This window comes from Trachemys scripta, chromosome 10, assembly GCF_013100865.1.
Source record: "Trachemys scripta elegans isolate TJP31775 chromosome 10, CAS_Tse_1.0, whole genome shotgun sequence".
Taxonomy (NCBI): Eukaryota; Metazoa; Chordata; order Testudines; family Emydidae; genus Trachemys; species Trachemys scripta.
The window spans coordinates 37,834,630-37,840,629 of record NC_048307.1 but is presented as its reverse complement, the minus strand read 5'-3'; positions in this window follow the sequence as shown (position 1 = coordinate 37,840,629).

The following is a 6,000-nucleotide window of genomic DNA, read 5'->3' as shown; positions in this document are numbered from 1 at the left end:
GGCTGACTGGCAAGAAGCCCAACTGCAAGATACTGAAATTCATGATACACTACTTGCCAAAAGGCAGGGGTGAAGCCCCGCTGCGATTATCCCACCTAACCCCGAGTATAAACTACTATTGAGAGAATGAAACAAACCAAAACTGATTCAGGGTACAGAGTACAGAGCCCTGGCCATGAGGGCCCTGCATGATGACTTTGGACATTTAGGAACTTATTTGTAGTAGGTTCTGTTGGCCCCAGATGGCGGAAGACATTCGTAGGAAATGTGAGACATGCACTCGATGTGTTCAGTGGAAAACTCTGCCCACTAGAGCTGCATATCTGAAAAATATCACCAGCAGCAAACGTTTGGCGCTGGTATGCATTGACTTCCTGTCTTTAGAAGTGGACAAGAGGAATGTTGGGAACATTTTAGTAGTGACTGACCATTTTACATGGTATGTGCAGGCATATCCCACACGTGACCAGAGGGTCACCACTGTTGCTTGAGTGCTGTGGGAGAAATATTATTCAGTGTATTGGTTCCCAGCTTGGATACACTCCGACCAGGGGCGGGACTTTGAGAGTCACCTTCTGAAGGAGGTGCTGAGGATAGCAGGAATTTAAAAGTCTACAACAATGCCTTATCACCTGCAAGGTGATCCTCAGCCAGAGAGGTTTAACTCCGTTAGATACGTTGGGGACTTTATGGCCAGAGCAGAAAGCACTGGAGACAGCATGTTGCGTTTCTGGTGCATGCCTACAATGCCACAAAGAACAATGCTACAGGAGTCACTCCATATCTCTTGATGTTTGGGTGAGAAGCAAGATTACCCACTGATTTGAGTTTTGGCATATCAGAGGATGGAGATAGCCATGAGACTCATCAGCAGTATGTATCCCAACAAAGAGAAAAGCTGCAGGATGCTTATCGCTTAGCTATGTCTGCAGCTCAGAAAAACTCAGACTGTAACAAGCATTGGTATGATGTTAGGGTGCCTTCGCAGGAGCTCCAGTGGGAGAATAAAATTCTGCTGTGAAATTTGGGTATTGCTGGCAAACACAAGATAGCCAACAGATGGAAAGCAATACCTTACCTGGTGGTGAAAAAACTGGGAGATCTGCCAGTCTACAAGATTAAACCCGAAGTGGGGTCAGGGCAAATAAAGACAGTACATAGAAACTTTTAGTCCCTGTGGGGGAGTTGGTAGGCCCCCCTTACGAAGTGGACCACAACATGGCAACTGGGCAGAACAAATGTGCTAGACCAAAGCCACCATCTAACATGGACAGTGGGCCTCCTGCGGCTAACCTACCCCTACTCAGCACATCTGAGAGTGAGTCTGAGGAGGAAAACACTACCATGGTGTATCCTAGAATGGAAACGAGATTTCAGTCTCGATCAGCTGAACCGAGGGAGAGCGCCACTTCTTTAGCCCTAAACCCCATGGCGGAAGTATTTAGGCCCATTGCTGGCACACCTGTGCCACCAATGAGACCGCCCTGCAATGATACATTTAGGTTATTGGACAGTGAAGACATACAGGTGGAAAGTGTCCCGGATACCTTGGGCCTTCCACTATTAGAATCAGAGATGCAGGGGTCTATGCCAGTAGCCGAGGGATCCTCAAAGGAACCCGTATCATCTCTTGCCCAAGAAGATGTCCCCCCTGCCCCTGCAATGCCCACTCTCAATAGGCAGGACAGGGTTATAAGGCCAGTAAGCCAGTTAACTTATGATGTACCTGGGGTGGCTAGTGAAGAACCAATAAAACTTAGTTCACAAGCTTGTGGAAGCCATAATGGGTTTCCTGAGGCCCTTTGGGGGAAAATAATGAATTTGATATAATATGGAGTGTGATTTATCGGGATGACAAATTCTTGGCTGGGGGGAGGATGTAAGCAGAGTCTGAATGAGCTCTCCCATGACATCTAGTGGTGAGCTGTGAAAAAAGACTTCAGAAGCTGATATAGTTTGCATGGACACACCCTCCATGCCTATGTGCTCAGCATGATAGGATTGCTTGCCCAAATGATCACTTGTGGCTGGTGTTGGATCCCCAGTCTCCTTGTTACTGGGGCAGGAGTAATAAAGGGTTATCCTTATTGTGTGAACCAAGGGCAGCAGAACTGTACCTGGCATACCCTGATGGAGGGACTCACCCTCAATGGAATGGCACTCGCTAGGCAGGGAACATGGGTTCCAAAGCCCCATGAGTTGAGAGAGGGTGGGGGTAGGTACCAGTACTCGGTGGTGCGGGCCCTGCTTAAGGATTCTAGACAACATGTGACCCATCCTCTCTCCATGGTACAATAAAAGAGCTAATTTAGATTCAATTGAGAGTCTAATTACATGCTGCAGAGCTGAAATCACTGATCCCTAGGTCTAAGTATTAGACCTACTTTGGGACAGTGTCTCTATTGCAAGAGACTGCGCGGTGTGCACCAGCAGTGAGGCTTCTTCCCCCCCCCACCCCCGCCACTAACAGCTGAAATCACTGAAAGTTATGTTAAGTGGGGGGGCCCTGAAAACATCTTGGTGAATGGCCAGCCAGGCATCTAGTGGAGAGGTGTGGTAACAGATGGCTTGATGATCAACAGATGGCTCAGGCAGTGGTGCTATAAGGAGGGCTTTGGGATGTATGGCCACTAGGAAGCATTCATGGACAGAGGACTGTTCTCTCGGAATGGACTTCACCTGAGTAGGGAGGGAAATAGACTTCTAGGATGAAGGCTGGCACAACTGATTAAGAGAGCTTTAAACTAGGAATTTGGGGGAGTTGGATGGGAAATGTCCAGGTAATCTCACGCCGGATATTAACATTGAGAGGGAAGAAAATGAAGTAAGAAAGGATACAGCCATGGGTAGGAGAATGAACATAAGGAAGAAGGGTAGTGTAGATACCAGTCTAATAGGTGATACTGACAGTAGAATGTCTGTGCCTAATCGGGTAAAGAATGTGAGAGAAGCCAAACAGCAAAAATTAAGCTGTTTGTACACTAATGTGAGGAGCCTAGGTAACAAAATGGAGGAACTAGAGCTATTGGTGCAGGAAGTGAAATCAGATATTATAGGGATAATAGAAACATGGTGGAATAGTAGTCATGACTGGAGTACAGGTATTGAAGGGTATGTGCTGTTTAGGAAAGACAGAAATAAAGGCAAAGGTGGTGGAGTAGTATTGTATATCAATGATGAGGTAGACTGTAAAGAAATAAGAAGTGATGGAATGGATAAGACAAAGTCTGTCTGGGCAAAAATCACATTGGGGAAGAAAGCTACTAGAGCCTCCCCTGGGATAGTGCTTGGGGTGTGCTATAGACTGCCGGGATCCAATTTGGATATGGATAGAGACCTCTTTAATGTTTGTAATGAAATAAATACTAATGGGAATTGTGTGATCATGGGAGACTTTAACTTCCCAGATATAGACTGGAGGACAAGTGCTAGTAGTAATAATAGGGCTCAGATTTTCCTGGATGCGATAGCTGATGGATTCCTTCACCAAGTAGTTGCTGAACCAACAAGAGGGGATGCCATTTTAGATTTGGTTTTAGTGAGTAGTGAGGACCTCATAGAAGAAATGATTATAGGGAACAACCTTGGTTTGAGCGATCATGAGCTAATTCAGTTCAAACTAAATGGAAGGATGAACAAAAATAGACCTGTGACTAGGGTTTTTGATTTCAAAAGGACTAACTTTAAAAAATTAAAGAAATTAGTTGGGGAAGTGGATTGGACTGAAGAACTTGTGGATCTAAAGGTGGAGGAGGCCTGGATTTACTTCAGGTCAAGGTTGCAGAAACTATCAGAAGCCTGGATACTAAGAAAGGGGAAAAAACTCATAGGCAGGAGTTGTAGACCAAGCTGGATGAGCAAGCATCTCAGAGAGGCGATTAAGAAAAAGCAGAAAGCCTACAAGGAGTGGAAGATGGGAGGGATCAGCAAGGAAAGCTACCTTATTGAGGTCAGAACATGTAGGGATAAAGTGAGAAAGGCCAAAAGCCACGTAGATTTGGACCTTGCAAAGGGAATTAAAACCAATAGTAAAAGGTTCTATAGCCATATAAATAAGAAGAAAACAAAGAAAGAAGAAGTGGGACTGCTAAACACTGAGGATGGAGTGGAGGTTAAGGATAATTTAGGCATGGCCCAATATCTAAACAAATATTTTGCCTCAGTCTTTAATGAGGCTAATGAGGAGCTTAGGGATAATGGTAGGATGACAAATGGGAATGAGGATATGGAGGTAGATATTACCACATCTGAGGTAGAAGCCAAACTCGAACAGCTTAATGGGACTAAATCGGGGGGCCCAGATAATCTTCATCCAAGAATATTAAAGGAACTGGCACATGAAATTGCAAGCCCATTAGCAAGAATTTTTAATGAATCTGTAAACTTGGGTGTTGTACCGTATCACTGGAGAATTGCTAACATAGTTCCTATTTTTAAGAAAGGGAAAAAAGGTGATCCGGGTAACTACAGGCCTGTTAGTTTGACATCTGTAGTATGCAAGGTCTTGGAAAAAATTTTTAAGGAGAAAGTAGTTAAGGACATTGAGGTCTATGGTAATTGGGACAAAATACAACATGGTTTTACAAAAGGTAGATCGTGCCAAACCAACCTGATCTCCTTCTTTGAGAAGGTAACAGATTTTTTAAACAAAGGAAACGCAGTGGATCTAATTTACCTCGATTTCAGTAAGGCATTTGATACGGTTCCACATGGGGAATTATTAGCTAAATTGGAAAAGATGGGGATCAATATGAAAATTGAAAGGTGGATAAAGAACTGGTTAAAGGGGAGACTACAATGGGTCATACTGAAAGGAGAACTGTCAGGCTGGAAGGAAGTTACTAGTGGAGTTCCTCAGGGATCAGTTTTGGGACCAATCTTATTTAATCTTTTTATTACTGACCTTGGTGTGACGAACTGGGACTGTTCTTACTGTGGTCTTTAAATGCTGACAGGGGAGTGTGGCTAGGATAGTCTGCACTGGGGGATGGGAGACTGACCAACGGAGAATACCTGAGCATGTAACATGAGAACCAAGGAAGGGGTTAGAGGCCAGGTGACACCTTTGCCCGGGAAACTGAACAAAGGCTGTGGGAGGGGTCGCTGAAGAGAGGGTTTTCGGGAGCTGGCTGGTGATATGGCTGGGAGGGAGACGGGGCTCTGACCTCCCAAGGGAGCTGGGGTGCCTTGGGACCCCAAAATGGACCTAACTAAGGGGGGTCCTGTTGTCTGTGCCTGCAAGACCTGTCTTGGACTTCTATTCCTGTTGTCTAAATAAACCTTCTGCTTAACTGGCTGGCTGAGTTGGTGAATCGCAGGAAGCTGGGGGTGCAGGGCCTTGTGTCCCCGCCACACTCTGTGACACTTGGCACAAAAAGTGGGAATGTGCTAATAAAGTTTGCGGATGACACGAAGCTGTGAGGTATTGCCAATACAGAGAGGGATCGGGATATCCTACAGGAAGATCTGGATGACCTTGTAAACTGGAGTAATTGTAATAGGATGAAATTTAATAGTGAAAAGTGTAAGGTCATGCATTTAGAGATTAATAACAAGAATTTTTGTTATAAACTGGGGACTCATCACTTGGAAGTAACAGAGGAGGAGAAGGACCTCGGAGTATTCGTTGATCACAGGATGACTATGACAATGTGATATGGCTGTGAAAAAAGCTAATGCGGTCTTGGGATGCATCAGGCGAGGTATTTCCAGTAGAGATAAGGAGATGTTAGTACCGTTATACAAGGCAATGGTGAGACCTCATCTGGAATACTGTGTGCAGTTCTGGTCTCCCATGTTTAAGAAGGATGAATTCAAACTGGAACAGGTACAGAGAAGGACTACTAGGATGATCCAAGGAATGGAAAAACTGTCTTATGAAAGGAGACTCAAAGAGCTTGGCTTGTTTAACCTAACCAAAAGAAGGCTGAGGGGAGATATGATTGCTCTCTATAAATATATCAGAGGGATAAATACCAGGGAGGGAGAGGAATTATTTAA